This window comes from Canis aureus, chromosome 18 (assembly GCF_053574225.1).
Source record: "Canis aureus isolate CA01 chromosome 18, VMU_Caureus_v.1.0, whole genome shotgun sequence".
NCBI classification, from domain to species: Eukaryota; Metazoa; Chordata; class Mammalia; order Carnivora; family Canidae; genus Canis; species Canis aureus.
The window spans coordinates 16,040,089-16,061,201 of NC_135628.1; the positions used below are offsets into that span (position 1 = coordinate 16,040,089).

Sequence of the window (21,113 nt, forward strand, 5' to 3'; positions counted from 1 at the left end):
GGACAGAAAAAGCAGGGGTGCAGAGGCTTGGCGGGTAGAGTGAGGGACGGAGGGCCTGGGAGGCCGCCCGTGGGCCGGCAGGTGGGCAGTTTGAGCGGGAAGCTGGCACACACGGACGCCGCTGTTTTTTGTTGTTGTTGTTTGTTTGTTTTGTTTTTTGTTTTTTTCTTTCTTATTCATTCAGAGAGAGAGAGGGAGAGAGGCAAAAACACAGGCAGAGGGAGAAGCAGGCTCCATGCAGGGAGCCCAAGGTGGGACTGGATCCAGGGTCTCCAGGATCACGCCTCCGGCTGCAGGCGGCGCTAAACCGCTGCGGCACCTGGGCTGCCCGACTCTGCTGTTCTTTGCACGTGGGAGGAGGGTGGTTAACCGGAATCGTGGGGTTGGAAGGAGGATTGTGAGTTTTTAAAAATGTTTTGGCTTTTTAAAGATAGATTTCAGTATCTTTATGGCCAGAATGGGGAGATGGATAGATGTTACCTATAGAGGAGAGAGAAGGGATGTTAGGAGGATGTTCTGAGGAAACTGTGAGGTTAGCTAAGCCTGGTTGCAATGCTTTGCCTTGGACAGAAGAAAGTTAACTCACATAGGAGGGACATGAAGTCCTGAAGGCAGGGATTTCAGTGCTTTAGCATCTGATGACCTTGATTTTTTTCTTTTTTTCTTTTGACCTTGATTTTTTTCAATGGAGACCAGGAATAAGACTTGCAGGGAGCGTTGAAAATTTGGATGACTGTGTTACCAGGTAGAAATTCTGTTTGAGCAGAAATAGTGGTGCCTGAAACTAGATAAAAGTTTTAATTTCAAAAAAAAAAAGTTTTTCTTTCACATAGAGAGGTCTGGAGGCATGCCATTCATCACCGGCTGGTCTGGAACCTCCTTGCTGTCTCAACGACCCAATCTCCTCTTTCCATTCCACCATCCTTAGCAATGGTTTCCGTCTTCAAATTGCACTTGTTTCAAGATGGCTGTTCCAGGCAGAAAGCAGGGAGTTGAGAAGAGAAAGGGTGAAAAAAGAGCACAAAAGGGTACACAGCAGCTTCTCTTCTGTCATCAGTTTTGGTATTTTATCTTATTTTTTTAAGATTTATTTATTTACTTATTTATGATAGACATAGAGAAAGAGAGAGAGGCAGAGACACAGGAGGAAGGAGAAGCAGGCCCCATGCCGGGAGCCGGACGTGGGACTCCATCCCGGGACTCCAGGATCACGTCCTGGGCCAAAGGCAGGCGCTAAACTGCTGAGCCACACAGGGATCCCCTCAGTTTTGGTTTTAAGGAGCTTTACTAGAAGACCTACCTGCCCAACTTCAGATTATACTACATTGGCTTCCTATGGCTGAAATACAGTTTTTTTTTTCCGCTGGGCATATTGTCACTTGAAAAAAAAAATTAAGATTGCTGTGACTAAGGAAGAAAAATGGGTATTAGTTGAGCTGACAATGAACAAGCTCTACCATAGTGCTACAGGGAGGGGAAAAAGCAGTCATCTACAGATGTGCAAAAGGATTGCTGGTAGAGTTGAGGGCTGACCTGGACTGAGGATCAGTAATTTATATTGTCCCTCATCTGCAGTGGTATGTCACTTGCTCTGTCATATTCTGTTGCTTGGGAAAGACATTGAACGATTCGATGGATAAAGGGTGGTTTTGTAAGGCTTGTAGAAAGAAGAGAGTTAAAGTTCAGTGTAATGGTGGGAAATTAACATAATACATTATGACACATAATGTATACCATGCACTTGCATGACCTTGAACATGAATGCCTCCTTAAATTTTCACCCTAGGTACCTTACTCCACCCTACTTAGTGGCTAGTGTATAGTCAGGAAGAAAAAGGAAGTAATGTTGGGGAGGAACTGATCAAATGGAGAAAAAAGATATGGGGATCTTTCACATGAGAGTGAAAGAGTTAGAGTAGGGGTATTGTGGTCAGAAAATTTAAATTTAGGATTTTAGAGTTGGAGCAGTTGCAAATTATAGCAAGATCCATAGGGTGGCCAAGCAGTGGTTTGCTGAAATGCTGTGGGGTGGAAATCAGTGACACTGAGGAAGGAAAAGATGAGGGAACCGGGAATTTTGGATGATCCACCTCCTCCTTCATATCATAGTCATTTACAGGTTCCTATGTCCTCAGTGAATGTGGTAGATTGACTGCAAAGTGAAAGGGAGAAGTATCAGAAGATGTTTGTATTTATAATTTTACAATATTTTTCTTTGAGAGCTCCCCAAATTTTATAATATTCAGTCCCCAGAAAACTTGGATATTCCACAAGCTAGTGGCCATGCCTCAGCCCTGGAGTGCACGAAGAGTGGGAGAAAGAGGAACCCCTTTATGAGCAGCTCAGAACAGGAGTGTCCTTGGGAGGAAGCAAAGTTTAGCAACTATTCAGTAAATAGAGTGAGGGATATGGTGGGTTGTGTTTAGCCGAACAGGACTTCCGACTTACATAATTGAGAGGGTTGGGAGGTAGATCATTAGGGAGCAGAACGGAAGAGAAGAAAAAACTAACTGAAAACTTTGGGTTTGGGGCAGTGCTGGAAGATGTCAAGGATAAACTACCTGGTTTTGTACTACTTGGCCTGTAGTGGTACTAGCTGTCCATATATCAATGTGACCTCTGATGTAAGAACGTTTTTGTGCCAACTGTGGCATTTTGTGTGGAGTGGGTGTCTGAGGTTAGGTGGAGGTTGCTATTTTTATGTTAAGGGCCAGTTAGTGAACTCTGTGTTCTCTGCTCTGGATTCCAAATGGGTATTATTATCATCATCTCTATTTTAAGATGATGGCACCTGAAATTCAGGGAGGTTAAGTAATCTGCCCATAAAATGAAGTTGAATTGGAAGAAGATTGGGCTAAGGTCTTTGGATTCCCAGGCCCAGTGCCTTTTCTGTTGATTGGGTAGTCCCTGACACCCTCCTTTTGACAGTCTGACAATCTCTGTTTCTCATTAAAGCAGAGTGATTTATACTTTCCCTCAGTTAACACACTGGATTTTAGATTGAAATTTTCTTTTCTTTTTTTCTTTTTTTTTTCTTCCTCCCCCCGCCCCCCAGATTGAAATTTTAAACACAAGTGTGATAATAATAGTCTTGCTTTTAAGCAAGGATCAAGGACACTCAGCCTTACTAGTGAACCTTCATTCACTTGTTTCCTCTGCTAATATTTGAATACCTACAAAGGGACCCAGCACAAGTGTAACCCAATGGAAACAGCAGGGAAGAAAAACAAAATTATAATTCCTAGGGAGCCTACATTTTTGTGGGATGTGCAATGAGATGGCACTTATAACTCTCAGATTGGGAAAAACATGTAACAAGTCTGGTAACACCATGGGTTAAGGAAGACAAAGTGTAGTGTTAGAAACATGTAGGGATCCCTGGGTGGCGCAGCGGTTTGGCGCCTGCCTTTGGCCCAGGGCGTGATCCTGGAGACCCGGGATCGAGTCCCATGTCGGGCTCCCGGTGCATGGAGCCTGCTTCTCCCTCTGCCTATGTCTCTGCCTCTCTCTCTCTCTCTCTCTCTGTGACTATCATAAATAAATAAAAAAAAAAAAAAAAAAAAGATTTAAGAAACATGTATACACTGCTGGTGACAGTGTAAATTGGTTAAATCACTTTGGAGAGCAAGGTGACATTATCAGAAAGTTGTAAATGTGTCATAGTCCATAAACCAGCAATTCTACCTCTAGAAATATTCTAGACAAACATCCTACATATAAATACAAAGAGCTATCTATTAAAATTGTTTCCTGCAGTAGCATTGCTTGTAACAAAAGAATTGAAAACCATCTAAATGTCCATGAAATAAGAGAACAGATAAGCAAATTATTATATGGATAGATTATAGGGTATTAGGCAGGAATTAAATGAATGAATGAAGATCACATCTGTTTCTATGGTTAAATCTTAAATACAAAGTTCTAACTTATAGTTTCCTTTATAAATATCTTTTGTAGTTTTTCTTGTTATTGAAAGTTATTTCTTTCATTTAAATTACATTTTCTAACTGTGTTGGTGGTGTATAGGAATACAAGTGACTTTTTTCCTTTTTTTAAAATTTATGTATAGTTGATACACAATGTTACGTTAATTTCAGGTATAAAACCTAGTGATTTGACAAGTTTATACATTGTGCTATTTTCACCACAAGTGTAGCTACCATCTGTGCCATTACATTGCTATACAGTACTATTGATTGTATTCCTTAAGCTCTGTTTTTATTCCCGTGATTTAGTCATTCCGTAACTGAAGTCCTCTATTTCCCTCTTCCCCTTTTTGCCCAATTTCCTACCCCCCTCCCCTTTGGCAACCATCAGTTTATATTTGTAGTTCTGATTCTTTTTGTTTATTTTTGTCTTTAAATTTTTTTTACATCCATTTATGAGTGAATCATGCAGATTTGTCTTTATCATTTTGACTTACTCACTTAGCATAATACCCTCCAGGTCTGTGTATTGAGATTTTTATTCCAGCAACTTTGCTAAACTCTCATTAGCTTCAAGTTTTGGTAGATTTGACCAGATTTTTTACATGCACACTCAAATCATCTATAAATAGTGATGATTCTGTTTCTTCTCTTTTTTTTAAAAAAATTTTTATTTATTTATTCATGAGAGATGCAGAAAGAAAGGCAGGGCATAGGCAGAGGGAGAAGCAGGCCTCCCATGGGGAGCCTGATACAGGACTCCATCCCAGGACCCTGGGATCATGACCTGAGCCAAAGGCAGATGCCCAACCACCGAGCCACCCAGCATCCCTGTTTCTTACTTTTCAGTGAATACTTTCTCACATTTATCTTAATCTTCTAAAACCCTCAACACAATATTCAATTAAAAACACTGAGAGCAGATAACTTTGTCTTGTACTTCATTTCTAATGATTTACCATAAAGAATTATGATAAGTTCTTTTCTAGATATCCTTTATCAAATCAGGAGAGTGAGTATTATTCCAAATAGGCTGAAAAATTATAAGTTTAAAAATTAAAAGTTTAAAAAATTTGAACAAATGTTGAGTTTCTGCAAATGGTTTTCCTGAATCTATTGAAATAATCATATTTTTTCTCCTTCACCTTGCTAGTAAGGTAGATTCCTTAATAAACTTTTCTTTCTTTATTCCTTTTTTTTTTTTTTTTTTTAAGATTTCATTTATTTACTTGACAGAGAGCGTGAGAGAGCACAAGCAGGGGGAGCAACAGAGGAGAGGGAGAAACAGGCTCCTCACTGAGCAGGGAGCCTGATGCAGGGCTTGATGCCAGGACACTGGGATTATGACCTGCGCCAAAGGCAGACATTTAACCGACTAAGCTACCCAGACGCCCCTAGACTTTTCTTTCATTAAACAATTTTTGTATTGCTGGGATATACCCAACTTAGTTTTAATATTCAGTATACATTGTAGGATTCTATTTGCTAGTATTTTATTTAGAATTTTGTGATCTAAGATTGTAAATGGAATTGTTTTATAATTTTCAATTCTCATATTGTCTTTTACTGGTTTCAAGATATCCCAGGCTTACAAAATAAGTTAAATAACTTGTTTTTTCTTTTCTCTAGAGCAGTTTGTGTAAGAGAAATATTGTTTACCTATTTATTTATTTTTTTAAAGATTTTATTTATTTATTCATGAGAGACAGAGAGAGAGAGAGGGGGAGAGACACAGGCAGAGGGAGAAGCAGGCTCCATGCAGGGAGCCCGATGTGGGATTTGATCCCGGGACTCCAGGATCACGCCCTGGGCCTAAGGCAGGTGTCAAACCGCTGAGCCACCCAGGGATCCCCTGTTTACCTATTTCTTGAAAGTTAGGTGGAACTTCTCTGAAAGAATGTGTTGTGTGTTTTGTTTTGGTATTATGTATTTTGGTAGAGTTGGCTACTGATGCAGTTTAATGTTCATAAGTCTTATTTTTTTCCTATTTCTTTTTTTTTTAAGATTTTATTTCTTTATTAGAAAGAGAGCACACGCGAGAGATCAAGAGCAGGGAGAGGGGCAGAGGGAGAGGGAGAAGCAGAGCAGGGAGCCCAATGCAGGGCTCTATCCCAGGACCCAACCTGAGCCAAAGTCAGCTCTTTAACTGACTGAACCATCCAGGTACCCCAAAGATTTTGTTTATTTATTTATTTATTTTAGAGAGAAAGAGAAAGAGAGCATGAATGGGGGGAGGAGCAGAGGGGCAGGGAGAGAGAGAATCTCAGGCAGATTCTATGCCAGCTACAGAGACTGACATGGGACTTGATCTCATGATCAAATTGCTATTTACAGCAATTTTTTAAAAAATATTTTATTTATTGGGCACCTGGGTGGCTCAGTGGTTGAGCGTCTGCCTTCGGTTCAGGATGTGATCCTGGAGTTCCAGGATTGAGTCCCATATCGGGCTCTCTGCACGGAGCCTGCTTCTCCCTCTGCCTATGTCTTTGCCTCTCTATCTGTATCTCTTATGAATAAATAAAATCTTTTAAAAAAAGATTTTTAAAAATTTTATTTGATATATATATAGAGAGAGAGCACAAGCTGGGGGAGGGGCAGGCAGAGGCAGAGGAGGAAGCTGACTCCCCGCTGAGCAGGAAGCCCCATGTGGAGCTCCATCCCATGACTCTGGGTTAGTGACCTGAGCCGAAGGCAGACACTTAACCAATTGAGCCACCCAGGTGCCCCTCTACAGCAGTTCTTTACCCAGTATCCATGATATATTTTATCAGTACATTTTGTCCAACTATCAAGAAAAAATTATAAGAGACACTAAAAGGCAAAAAACAGTTTGAAGAGACAGAACAGGTATGAAAATCTGATACAAATATTACAGAGATATTGGAATTACCAAACCAGGAATTTAAAACAACCATGATTAATATTCTAAGACTCTAAAAGATAAAGTAGGCAGCATGCAAGAGCAGGTGGGTAATGTAAGCAGAGAGATGGAAATTCTAAGGAAAAAAAGAGAAATACTAGAGATAAACATTAACAAAATGAAGAATGCCTTTGATGAACTCAATAGACATAGCAGGGCAAAGAATCTCTTAGCTTGAGGATATAACAAAAGAGATTTCAAAAAGTGAGAAGCAAAGAGAAGAAAGAATGAAAAAGAATATTCAAAAATATTCAAGTTGTGTTTGTGTGGAAAAACACAAAAGTATAATATACACATAATGGGAATACTAGAAGAAGAAAGCAGAAAGAATAAAAACAGTTTTTGAAGCAATGATAACTGAGAATTTTCCTCAAATTAATGTCAGATAGCAAACCACAGATCCAGGCAGCTCAGAGGGTATCAAGCATGATAAATGTCAAAACCAACTAACTAACCAATCAACAAAAACACTACACCTAAGCATATAGTTTTCTAACAGTTTTTTTAAAGAAGATTTATTTTTTTTTATTTATTTGAGAGAGAGCAGGCGTAGGTGGAGGGATGGATTAGAAGGAGAGAAAACCTCAAGTAGACTTCCTACTAGGGAGGCTAGTCTCATGACCTCGAGATCATGACCTGAGCTGAAACCAAGAGTCAGAACTCAACCAACTAAGCAGCCCAGGGGCCCCTAGGCATATCATTTTCTAAGTACAGAAAATGAAAGATAAAAAATCCTGAAATAAGAGGAGAAAAACACCTTAATGATAGATTAGCAAAGCTGAGGATTATATCCAACTTCTCAGAATCCATGCAAGCAAGAAGAGAGTGGAATGAAATATTTAAAGTGTTGAGAGAAAAAAACCAATCCCATCAACCTAGAAATCTGTATGCCACAAAATTACTCTTCAAAAGTGAAGGAAAAATAATGACTTTCATGGAAAAACAAAAATAGAGGGAATTTGTTGCTAGTAGTTCTGCCTTGTAAGAAATGTTAAAAGGTTTTAGAGAGAAGGAAAATAATATAGGTCAGAAATTCTGATCCATATAAAGGAAGAAAGATTACGGCTCTGGGTGGTTCAGCTGATTAGACGACTGACTCTTGATTTTGGTTTAGATCATGAGCTCAGGGTTAGGAGATTGAGCCCTGACTTGGGCTCTGGACTCAGCAGGGACTCTGCTCAGGATTCTCTCTCCCCCTCTTCCTCTGATGCACCCCCCCCCCCATGTACTTGCTCTCTCTCTCAAATCTTAAAAAATAAAGGAAGATTATTACAGAAGGAATTTGTGAAAGTAAAATAAAAATGTTTATTTTTTTATTCTTAATTGATCTATCAGGTAATATTTTATTCAAAATAATAAAAGCAAGGGGTGCCTGGGTGGCGCAATCAGTAAAGCATCCGACTCTTGGTTTCTGCTCAGGTTGTGATCTCAACCTGTTGTGAGATCAAGCCCCTTGTGGGTCTCCACACTGAGCCAAGTCTGCTTGAGATTCTCCTTTTGCCTGTCCCCACCCATGTTCCCTCTATATATCAAATAAATAAATCTTGAAAAATAATAATAGCAAGTGTATTCAATTATGTGTGTATATATGCACACACAGGTGGTTAGGTATAAGTGGAATGATAGCAATGATAAAAGGGACAGGAAGTAGGAATTAGGAATAGTTTGTTTTTATAAATTACACTACTAGTGAAGCAGTGTAGTATTATTTGAAAGCGGACATGGATTACTTGTAAATGTATATAACAACTTATAGGGCAACCACCGAAAAGAGTAAAAACAGAGGTACAACTGATATGCTAAGAAAAAAGAGAAAATGGAATAATATAAAATGGTTGATGAACACTAGCAGAAAAGAGTGGAAGACAAAAATAGGAACAAAAAAACAAGGGCAAGAAGTAGAAACCTAATGTATATGGTAGATACTAAATTATATCAGTAATCACTTTGAGGCATTACACAATGATAAAAAAACAAATAATCCTTATCATGTATGTGTGTGCAACAGCAAAATACCAAATTGTGTGAGGCAAAAACTAATATGACTACAAGGAGAAATAGATTAATCCACTATTATAATTGGAGACTTCACTACCCCTCTATGAGAAATGGACAAATCCAGCAGGCAGAAAATCAGTAAGAACACAGATAAACTCAACAACACCATCAATCACCTGAATAAAATGCATAATTATAGACTGCATTGTTCAACAACAGCAGAATCCACAGTCTATTCAAGCTCACATGGAACATTATATGTAAGTCAGAAACTTAAAGCTATCCCACTACTATCTGCAGTAAAGCAAGGATATCCCCTTTCACCACTTTTCTTTTTTCTTTTTAAAAGATTTGTTATTTATATGAGAGAGAGAGCGAGCTAACACGCACATGCACATGGGGCTGGGAGGGGCAGAGAAAGAGGGAGAGAGAGAAGTTCAAACAAATTCCACTGAGTGGAATTTGAGATGGGATTTGATTTCAAGACTCTGAGAGCATGACCAGAGAGGAAATCAAGAGTCAGTTACTTAACTGACACCCCTCATCACCAATTTTCAATGTCATACTGGATGTTTTAGCTAAGCAATAAAATAAGAAAATGAAGGGGACGCCTGGGTGGTTCAGTGGTTGAGCGTCTGCCTTTGGCTCAGGACATAATCCTGGGTCCAGGGATCTGGTTCTGCATCAGGCTTGCTCCCCTTGTGGAGCCTGCTTCTCCCTCTGCCTGTGTCTCTGCCTCTGTGTGTGTGTGTGTGTGTGTGTGTGTGTGTGTATCTCATGAAAAAATGAGTAAAATCTTAAAAAAAAAAAAAAAAGGAAATAAAAAATATACTAAATTGGAAGGAAGAAACAACTGTCTTTTTAGATGATATGCTCTTCCATGTCGAAAATATGAAAGAATGGACAGGAAACTCCTGAAACTAGGAAGTGATTATAGTAAGCTTGCAGAATACAAGGTTATTATATAAGAGCCAATCACTTTCACATTTACCAGCAATGAGAAAGTTCACTTTGAAATTAAAAACAGGGCAGCCCTGGTGGCTCAGCGGTTTAGCACTGCCTTCAGCCCAGGGCCTGATCCTGGAGACCCAGGATCGAGTCCCACGTCAGGCTCCCTGTATGGAGCTTGCTTCTCCCTCTGCCTGTGTCTCTGCCTCTCTCTCTCTCTCTCTCTCTCTCATGAATAAATAAATAAAATCTTTAAAAAAAAAAAAAAAGATTAAAAACACATGACCATTTATATGGACAATTCCCATAATGAAATACATATAAAATATGTACAAAACTACAAAACTATTTTTTAAAAGATTTTATTTATTTATTCATGAGTGACACACACAGAGAGAGGCAGAGACACAGGCAGAGGGAGGAGCAGGCTCCATGCAGGGACCTGATCCCGGGTCTCCAGGATCACACCCTGGGCTGAAGGCAGCACTAAACCGCTGAGCCACCAAAGGATCCCCAAAACTACAAAACTCTAATGAAAGATATCAAATAACTAAATTAATGGAGAGATGTTCTATGGTTATGAATAAGAAGACCCAATATTGTCAAGATGTCAATTCTCTCAAACTTGATCTATAGATCCAATCAAAATCCCAGGAAGTTATTTCATGGATATCTACAAACTGATCCTTAAGTTTATATGGAAAGGGAAAGACCCAGAAGAGTCAGCCCTATATTGAAAGAGGACAACACATTTATTTTTTAAAGATTTTATTTATTTACTCATGAGAGATACACACACAGAGAGGCAGAGACACAGGCTGAGGGAGAAGCAGGCTCCATGCAGGGAGCCTGATGTGGGACTCAGTCCTCAGTCTCCAGGATCACACCCTGGGCTGAAGGTGGGTGCTAAACCGCTGAGCCACCCAGGCTGCCCGACAACACATTTAGAGAACTGACATTACTCCAAGATTTATTTATTTATTTATTTATTTTTTAATTTTTTAAATTTATTTATGATAGTCACAGAGAGAGAGAGAGGCAGAGACACAGGCAGAGGGAGAAGCAGGCTCCATGCACCGGGAGCCCGACGTGGGATTCGATCCCGGGTCTCCAGGATCGCGCCCTGGGCCAAAGGCAGGCGCCAAACCGCTGCGCCACCCAGGGATCCCCCAAGATTTATTTATAAAGTGACAGTAATCAAGACACTGTGGTATTGTCAAACAAATTGACCAAAAGATCAATGGAACAGAATAGAGAACTCACAAATATACTCACATAAATATAGTCAACTGATCTTTGGCAAAGGAGCAAAAACAATACAATGGAGCAAAGATAGCCTTTTCAACAAATGATCCTGGAACAACTCGATATCTATATGCAAAAAAAGTGAATGTAGACACAGACCTTACCCTCTTCACAAACATTAACTTATAATAGATCATAGACCTAAGTGTAAAAAGCAAAAACAATAAAACTCCTAGAAGATACAGTGATGATGTTTTAGGTATAATACCAAGATGCAACCCATGTCAGAAGGAATTAAGCCAGACTTCATAAAAATTAAAAACTCTGTGAAAGACACTATCAAGTGAATGAAAAGGCAACCACAGACTGGAAGAAAATATTTGTAAAAGATATATCTGATAAGGGACTGTTACCAAAATATACAAAGAACTCTTAATACTAAGAAAACAAACGTCCCAATTAAAATCACAATAGGGTACAGACCTTAACAAATACCCTACCGAAGAAGATACATAGATGGCAAATAAACATGAAAATATGTTTATTTGCATTATGTCATCAGGGAATTGCAAATTAGAACTGCAATGAAATACCACTGTACACTTATTAGAATGATCAAAAGCCTGAACACTGACAATACGAGAGGCTGGAGAGGATGTGAAACAGCAGGAACTCTCATTCATTCCTGGAGGGAATGCAAAATGGTACAGCTGCTTTGGAGGACACTGTGGCAGTTTCTTATAAAACTAAACATACTCCTACCATATGATCCAGCCAAATTAAAAATGTACATTTTCTCTCTGCCACAGTGATAGTAACAATTTTGCTAAATAAAGTAGTAAGGACTTACAGGAGTTTTTAGAATTAGAATATTTCTCTTTTCAGCTAGGAAGAATCAAAGACAGTAGTGCTTTATCGAGTCATCTTGTTTTAACTGCACAATCGACTCAGGAATTAGGTGATATTATTATTTTTCTCATTCTATAGATGAGGAAACTGAGGCTCGAGTAGGTTAGGTAATTTGCCTCAGATCACAGATCTAGCAAGTGACAAAGCCAGTTTCTTTTCAAGGTTTTCTTTTTAACTTTTTTTTGTAGTAAAAATACATAACATTAAATTTGTCATTTTCACCATTTTAAGCATACAATCCAGTGGCATTAAGTACATTCACAGTGTGGTGCAACCGTCCATCATCACTAACCATATCCAGAACTTTTTATCATCCCAAATAGAAACTCTCTGTCCATTAAATAAGAACCTTTCTTTCCTCCCACCAGCCCCTGACAACCATCATTCTACTTTTCTGTCCCTATGAATTTTATTCTATATATCTCCTGTAAATGGGATTATATAATGTTGCCCTTTTGTGTCTAGCTTATTTCACTCAGCATGATATCTTCTAGGTTATTCCATACTGTAGCATGTCACAGTTTCCTTCTTTTATAAGGGTGAATAATATTCTATTCCATTGCAATAATATTCCAATATTCATTCATTCCAATGTACGAATAATATTCCAATGTATAAATAACATTTCATTTATTCATCCATCAATGGACATTTGTTTCTGCATTTTGGCTATTGTGAATAATGCTGTTATGTATATGGGTGTACAAATATCTGCTTGAGTCCCTGCTTTCAGTTCTTTTGGGTATATATCTGGAAGTGGAATTGATGGATCATATGGTCATTTTGATGGATCATGTGTCATTTTATATTTAACATGTGGAATAGAACAAAATTTTAACAACTGTTACTTATTAAATGACAGTGTGCTAGGCACTTTTTTTTTTTTTAAGATTTTATTTATTCATTCATGAGAGACACAAAGAGAGAGGCAGAGACAGAGGCAGAGGGAGAAGCAGACTCCCCATGGGGAGCCCAATGCAGAACTCGATCCCAGGACCCCAGGATCACTCCCTAAGCCAAAGGCAGACATTCAACCAATGAACACCTTGGCACTCTGTGGTAGGCACTTTACATCGTCTTAAGTCTTTGTATGATTTTAAGGTATAATGTCTAAGCTTTATATGAAGAAAGAGGTTAAATAACTTGTTAGAATGACATAGCTACTGAATGGCACATTAAAGAAAGAATCCAGGGATCCCTGGGTGGCGCAGCGGTTTAGCGCCTGCCTTTGGCCCAGGGCGCGATTCTGGAGACCCAGGATCGAATCCCACGTCGGGCTCCCGGTGCATGGAGCCTGCTTCTCCCTCTGCCTATGTCTCTGCCTCTCTCTCTCTCTCACTGTGTGCCTATCATAAATAAATAAAATTAAAAAAAAAAAAAAAGAAAGAATCCAGTCCAGTGTTCTTCCTGAAGTACATTCTCATTGGTCTCATGGATTGATTGTGTTTGTGGCAGGCATTGTTGCTGGTCTTACTAGTGCACTCAAAACACTTTTTCCTTGCTAGGTGAACCCTGATTTTATCTAGATAAAGGAAAGCAATGTGCTCAGAGAAAGTGAAACTTTTCTCCTTCGAACCCAATCAATGACTGGAAACCAGGTATAGCAATCTGATTTTCCGGCCAAAAAGATGTAAGAGGAACTTTGCTGAGCATTTTGGGAATTATTTTTTTCTGATAACCCAAGAGAAGGCAAAAGAAATATCATCTCTTTTTTCTTCCTGTTCATACTACTTAAACTATGTTCCTGAGATAATGTGGTAGTTCCTAATATTTGAAGTGATGAAAGGAGGCAATTGTCTAGGAGGAAGACAGGCCATAAAACAGAGTAAAGATCATAAACTCTGGAGCCAGAAAACCTAGATTTTTTTACTTTTATCTTTTAAAAGATTTTATTTATTTATTTGAGCTAGAACACAAGTGGGGGGAGGAAGGGCAGAAGGAGAGGGAGAAGCCGACTCCCCATTGAGCAGGGAGCCTGACAGGGAGCTCTACTCGGGGCTCCACATGGGGCTCCCCATGGGGTTCCACACAGGCACACAGGACCTTGAGATCATGACCTGAGCTGAAGGCAGATGCTTAACTGACTGAGCCACCCAGGTACCCCTGACAGCCTAGATTTTAATCCTAACTCTGCTACTTTATTAGTAGTATGATCTAGAGTGAGATAATTAACCTCTCTGTGCCTCAGTCACTTCAGCTGCAAAGTGGAGACAATATCAAACTCACAGAGTTGTTGTAAGGACTAGAGGAGTTCGTGCCTGGCACATGATAAGTACTCACCCAGTAAATGTTAGCTGTTGTCGTTGTGGTCATTGTTATTATTACTATTAATGGTGTAAAACAAAGCCTTTGGAGACTCAGAGGCTGGTAGACATATATATAATCCCTGCAGTGGGACCTGTAATTATTAACAGCCTAGCTTGCTTTCCTCTGCTAACACACAAATTACTCAGGTTGCATTTTGACTTTTTGGAACATTGCTACATTTTGCATTGTCTATATTACCCTTCATATTATCATTCTATAACACAAAAGAAATCACCCTCTGCTGATAGTTTTCTATTACCTTTAGGATAGACTCCAAATGTAACATGTCAAACTCTTCATGATCTGTATCTATCACTTGCTTTCCTCTCTAGATATCCTGTCATTCCCCCACATGTACTCCATGTTTCAGTCATGGCCAATGACCTCATTCATTTAACAAATAGTTATGAGTGCCTAGACAAGAACTGTGTAATGCACTGGACAATCGACAAGATGTAAAAGTACTTTCTGTCCTCATGGAGTTTATATTATGAAAACATTTAGTTACAATCATCATAAGGGCTATGAGATAAAATATGCTATGCTATGCGAAATGAAAACACATAACAGTGAAACCTATCAGAGCTCATTTAAACCTATATGCCTTGACCCATGCTATTTTCCTATTGTGGATTCTTTCTTTTTCTACCTGCCCTGCTCTACTTTTTCTCAAAAGCCTCTCCTGACCTGCTGCTGCTGCTTCTTCTTCTTCTTCTTCTTCTTCTTCTTCTTCTTCTTTTTTTTTTTTTTAAGATTTTATTTATTTATTCATGAGAGAGAGAGAGAGAAGCAGAGAGGCAGAAGTAGGCTCCATACAGGGAGCCTGATGTGGACTCGATCCTGGGACTCCAGGATCACCGAAGGCAGGTGCTAAACCGCAGAGCCAACCAGGGATCCCCCCTGCTTGTTCTTCTAATGGACTCTCATAATACACATTGTTTTCACATATTGAAATCATATTGCTTTCACAGAATTTATCCCACTGTTGGTTTGCTTAGGTCTTTTTGTCCAGCATTCCTCTTCCTCTGAGTCTTTTATCTCTGTACCCCAGGGAACTAAAATAAGTCTTTGTCCAATGAATGGCATCCACTTAAAAAAAAAAAGAACAACTTTTTATCTTGAAATAATTATAGACTCAGAAGAGGTAGAAGTAATATAGAGTTCCTTGTGTACTGATCACCTAGCTTCCCCCAGTGTAACATCTTATATAACTATAGTACATTATCAAAAGTAGATTGACATTAGCACAATGAAATTAACTACACTACAGACCTCAGATTTTATCACCTTTGTATGCACTTATTTTTATTTTATTATTTTTTTAAAATATTTATTTATTTATTTATTTATTCATTCATTCATGAGAGACACAGAGAAAGAGAGAGAGAGAGAGAGGCATAGACACAGGCAGAGGGAGAAGCAGGCTCCATGTAGGGAGCCTGATATGGGATATGATCCTGGGTTTCCAGGATCAGGCCCTGGGGTGAAGGCAGTGCTAAACCGCTGAGCCAACCACTGCCTGCACTTATTTTTAAATAGGTGTTATATATAGTTCTATTAAATGCTATCTTATATATTGATTTGTGATTATATCACAATTAAGGTACAGAATGATTCTGTTACCACAAAGAACTCCCTTGTGCTACCCCATAATAATGATGTCCATTATAACTAGGTTTTTTCTGTATTATTACAAGGAAGCAAGATGGAGAAGATTTATCGCATATCAGCTTTGGAATGCAGTGTCCCTTTCAGAGATGGCCCTGGGAACTTCCTCCCCCAAATTCAAGATTTTTAAGTAGGTTACAATGTTAAAATTAACAATAATGTTTTAAATTATCCTACCATCTTAAATGATTATGACTTATAACATTAAGAAATGATTAAGCACAGAAAAGACTCAAATTTAGAAAATTTGTAGTGGTATCTTTACTTTTTCCAATAATTATTTGTTTTGTTTTCTAGAATCATGACAATGTTTCAGATGCAGTCTTAGAAAGATACTATTTCATGGGTGTTGACATTTAATTAAAAAATGCTTTGTTGACTAAAAAGGAGAGCTTTAAACAATGTCATATGCCTAGTTTTGGATACTGATCACGTGGGAGCTGCTGTACAGTCCATCCAGTTAATGTAATTGTTAGAAAATACTGATTTCTGATCTCCTTAAATTAGACACTGTTAACTAGTTGTGACTGTTCAGCTTCCAAGCTGAGGGGCAGGATCTGTAAAAAAAAAAAAAAAAAGAAAAGAAAAGAAAAGAAAAAATGAGGGTGGTATTGATGCTAATAATGCCAAGCACATAAAATTGTTCTATGATAGCAGCTAAGGATGGAAAGTTAAACAAGAAGTCAGCCTCCTCTACTACAGCAAGCCCCTTCTTCTTTTTTTATTTTTTTAAAGATTTATTTTAGAGTGTGTGAGAGAATGAGAGCAGGGGTGGAAGGCAGAGGGAGAGGAAGAGAGAGAATCTCAAGCAGATTCCCTGTTGAGCATAGAGCCAGCTGTGGGGTTCTTCTCATGATCCTGAGATCATGACCTAGTGGAGATCAAGAGTTGGATGCTTTACAGACTGAGCCACCCAGGTGCCCTTGCCCCTTCTTCTTGCTCAAAGCCCCTCTGAGACTTTTTTTTTTCCCTGAGACTTTTTAAGGGGATGGCAACCTTAAGGGAAAAAATGGCAAACAAGTTGAAATATTTAAGGATAAAATGTTCAACCTGTTCTTTTTCTAGTTAAAACAACAAAAAGATTAACCTCTTTGAAACTCTAGAAACTACAATCTAGCTGGCTAGTTCTCAGTGTTTGTTTGTTGTTAATAATTTTACTTATTGGGCCACCTGGGTGGCTCAGCAGTTTAGCGCCACCTTCAGCCTGGGGTGTGATCCTAGAGACCAGGGATGGAGTCCCATGTCAGGCTCCCTGCATGGAGCCCGCTTCTCCCTCCGCCTGTGTCTTTGCCTCTCTCTCTCTGTGTGTCTCTGAATGAATAAATAAAGTCTTAAAAAATATTTATTTATTTATTAAATAGGCTCCATGCCCAATGTGGGGCTTGAACTCACGACCCTGAGATCAGGAATCACATGCTCTACTCCCTGAGCCAGCCAGGCACCCCAGCTCCATGTTTTAAATGTTTAAATTGATGCTTTAAGTATTAATGAACTAGCAGACTGCTATTTGTCTGACCCAACATCCATTCCCAATGCTTTTCTGCCTTATACTTCGTATTAGAGCTGGGAAAAACTAAGTCTTCACAGCTGCATTTGGCCAAATTATATCTCTGGAAATTGAGATGAATGTGGAAGTCTGTGGAGTTGGGGATATGAGGTACTGTCTTGAGGAGGCTTCTACTTTCTGAAAAAATAAAAATGAGCATAGATGGCTGAGGCCACTCCTTTCCCCATCTTTCTGCCTTCAATAAAGGTATGAAGGTGGGGGTCCCTGGGTGGCTCAGCAGTTTAGCGCCTGCCTTTGGCCCAGGGTGCGATCCTGGAGTCCTGGGATTGAGTCCCGCGTCAGGCTCCCGGCATGGAACCTTTTTCTCCCTCTGCCTGTGTCTCTGCCTCTCTCTCTCTTTGTCTATGTCTATCATAAATAAATAAATCTAAAAAGATATGAAGGCTAAAACTTCTGTGGCTATCCTGCAACCATGACAGATGTCAAAAGAATCACAGAAATTGTGGCTCTGGTGTTTCTGAGCTGTTGAAACTAGGGTAACTGACTACCTACAGAGTTAGGTGACCAAATAGATCCTTATGGAAATATTTACTTGCAGTCAAATGCATTCCCAACTGTAAAGCTATTAAAATGGCACCTTTTTAGTCCTCTCTCTCATCCTCACAATTAGCTACTCTTCCTGTAGTTCTGATATTACTGTCTAATCACCCAAACTAGAAAATTCAACCACCCCTCACTTTTTATTTCCCCCATCCTCTTAATAACCAAGTCTTGTTTATTGTATGTAGCTAGTTTCAAATCTATCTGTTTCACTATCCTCCCTGCCATTAAATTAGTTTAGACACTGTCTCCATCTCCTATCTGGGCTATTTTAACAGTCTCCTAAGTTCCCCACTTCCAGTTTGATTATCCACCATGCTTCAGAATTATTTTTGTATCCTATCAAGATCCGTTTCTCCTTAAAAATCATAAATGGCTCTCTGTTGTTTACAGGATGAAACACAAACTTTTTTCTTCTTTTTAAAAAAGATTTTATTTATCTTAGACAGTGAGCACAAGCAGGAGGGGCAGAGGGAGAGGGAGAGAGAATCTCAAGCCAATTCTCGGTTCTGCGTGGAGACCAATTCGGGCTCCATCTCATGACCCCAATATCGTGACCTGAGACGATATCATGACCTGAGCCAAAATCAAGAGTCAGTCAATTAACCATGCACCATGCAACCTGCCGAACACCAACTCTTACCAAAGGTATTGTTTGTGGTTTGTGCCTTCTTGTTCAGACTTTGCATCTCACGCGTCCACTGTCACAGCGTAGGTGCTCAAGTGTGTGAAATGACTGAATCTTTTGTAAGGCTTCTTTGTTGTTTAATATCAAAACATTTAAGCGTTTAACCAGACTAAGGAGAGTGATAGCATACCTGGCATTCAATAAAGATGGGTTGAATGAATCTATTTTGAATGACTCCACTGTAAAACCCTTTACCAGTATTCCCAAATAACACACATCTTGGCATGCATTCAGTTGATCTAACCTACAGGAAGACGCTCTTTGGTAACGTAAAGGCTTTTAGTGCATAATTAGTCATGTACATTTTGCACACGGAGTTTGTGCCGAGTGTGTAAATTACAAAGGTAGGTGAAGTCTGTGTGGGCATTCCTGACAATTTTGCATCCATGGATAACTTCCACCGAATGAGAGAGGCAATCTACAACTTTCTGCTTGCTAGCAAGCTGTACCAAGTTAACCAAACCGGCGTGGGCCACAAGCCATCTGCTGCTACAAAGGCTTAGCTCGTGAAACTGAAGGCGCTCGTTGGAGCTTGCTTGGGGGTGGGGTGGGGGGGCAGGTAGCCGCCGCATTGCAGCACAAACCTCTCCGAAGGCTTCCTCTACAGCTGCTCCCCTCCGCACCCTGACAACGGCGGCGTCCCCAGAACTGCGGGCCCTTTCAGGTGCTGCTTTTGAGGCTTTCCTTGGCCTTGAAAGACCGGAGACGGAAGCCTTTCTCGATACGATCGGGGAAGCCGAACATGCTCTGAGAGTGGAAGGCGCATTTTGGGGGAGCAGGGGCTGAGGCCACAAAGCCCACTGAGCCAGCCAGCCAGCCACCCAACGTGTCCCTTTCTTCCCCTGGCCTGATGGTTGGCTAGTCCTCCTCGTTCCCAATTCCCGACCCAGCCTGCAAATGTTTGTATTTCAAGCGCGGGGGGGGGGGGGGGGGGGCGCCCTGCGGGGGAAGAGCCTACAGCATAAAATCTGGTGCTTCGGCGTCTGGATTTCCTAGCATGGGGTTTCTCGGGCCCCCCCGCGCCCCCCGCGCCCCAGCCCCGCGCGCCTCGGGGCGACCACCGCGCCGCGCACGCGCCCTCCGGGGCCGCCGACTGACCTTCTCCGGGAAACCCCTCCAACAGCGCCTCCCCGTCACCTCGCGCCGCCCCCTCCCTCCCCTTTCCGCTTCCTTTCTCGCGCTTGCGCGGACCCAATTGTTTTGGCTTTCCGGTGGGATCCAGCAAAGGAAAAGGGCGGGGGAAGCTGGGGTAAGGGCGGGAGAAGAGCGGCGGGGGGGGGGGTCCTCAAGAACCCGGGAAACTGCAAAACTGCGGCTCGGGCCGCTAGGCGGACGCGAGCGGCGGGAACCGAGGCCCGGCGAGGGCTGGCGCCCGGCCCCTGGCCGCGCAGGGGGCCCGCGAGGGGGGCGAGCGAGCGAGCGAGCGAGCGCGCGCCGCAGGGGCGGGGCGGGAGGGGCGGGAGGGGAGGGGAGGGGAGCGGCGAGCCGGGCGTCTCGCGGGCCGGCGGCGCGGCTCCCGGGGGAGGAGTCTGGCGGAGCTCGGGCCCTGAGGAGCGTGCGGCGGCGCCCGCAGAGGACGCTGCTCCCCGCGCAGGGCGGACCGACGAGGGAGGGCGCGAGGGGAAGCCGGAAGGAAGACGAGGCGGAGGCGAGACCCCGGCCCCGGCCGAGGCGGGAGGGCCACGCCCCCGCCGCCGCCGCCGCCTCCCGCCCGCCCGCACGCGGGGCCCAGTGTTCTCGGGGCCGCGGCCGCGCCGGATCCCCGTCCTCGGGACCTGCGGACACGGGTGAGCAGCGTCGCCAGCGCCGGGCGGGGGGGCCGCGGGGCCCCGCGGAGGAAGCGGTGGGAGGGGGCTCGGCCCTTTGTGGCTCCGCGGGCGGGGGGCGGCGGCGGCATCTTTCAAACCCGAGACGCTTCCGCCGCGGGCGGGGGAGGGGCGCGGGCCGCCGGCGCCGCCCTCCGCGCCCTGCGGCGGCCCCTCGGCAGCCCGGCGCCCGGCCGGCGTGCGGGGCGTGTGGGGCCGCGGTGGCCGCGCCGCGCGCGGGGGCGTTTCCGGCCGCTCCCCCCCCCCCCGGGCGGCGCCCTGGCCGCGACCGGCGGCCGCCGTCGCCGAAGCGAAGCCTCCTGACGTGCCCGCGACCCGGTGGGGACGTGCTGTGGTGGCGTGCTGGTTCTCCCCCCGTACCTCTGAAGTAAGCACGAGCGATGCGGATCAGCAGAGATCCCATTACGGTCTCACGATTTTCAAAAGAAAGCAGAAGCCGCCCTTTGACAGGAAGCCGTGTACGTATTTGGCTTTAGACTCGGACGTCGCTAACTCGCGTGAACTCGCCCACCCCCTCCCCCGAGCAGCCGACGGGCCGTGAAGCGGAGGAACGTCTCCCGGGGTGTGACCG

At 42.3% G+C, this 21,113-nt stretch overlaps 2 protein-coding genes and 1 long non-coding RNA gene across 7 annotated transcripts in view; 2 read left to right on the forward strand and 1 right to left on the reverse strand.

Moving 5' to 3' along the window:
- LOC144288623 (retinitis pigmentosa 9 protein) overlaps positions 1–15,403 on the forward strand; it is a 50,072-nt gene extending 34,669 nt beyond the window's left edge. Inside the window, exon 9 of the mRNA XM_077856286.1 lies at positions 13,452–15,403. The gene's annotated coding sequence lies outside the window, so the exon portion shown is untranslated. The remainder of the gene's footprint in view (positions 1–13,451) is intronic.
- The window catches only part of KBTBD2 (kelch repeat and BTB domain containing 2), a 53,972-nt gene that overhangs the window by 13,181 nt on the left and 19,678 nt on the right, over positions 1–21,113 (forward strand). Inside the window, exon 1 of one of the 5 annotated variants that reach the window (XM_077856274.1) lies at positions 19,875–19,965. The exons of 1 other annotated variant lie outside the window; for it this stretch is intronic. The gene's annotated coding sequence lies outside the window, so the exon portion shown is untranslated. Of the gene's footprint in view, positions 1–19,874; positions 19,966–20,274; positions 20,504–20,848; positions 21,001–21,113 lie in introns of those variants that run through there. 3 more of the 5 variants (XM_077856272.1, XM_077856273.1, XM_077856276.1) reach the window with 3 other exon arrangements.
- Positions 18,473–20,081, reverse strand: LOC144288626 (uncharacterized). Its single transcript, XR_013356579.1, has 3 exons — positions 19,815–20,081; positions 19,301–19,463; positions 18,473–18,846 (listed from the first exon to the last, which is right to left on the reverse strand). It is a non-coding gene; the product is annotated as an uncharacterized LOC144288626 (long non-coding RNA).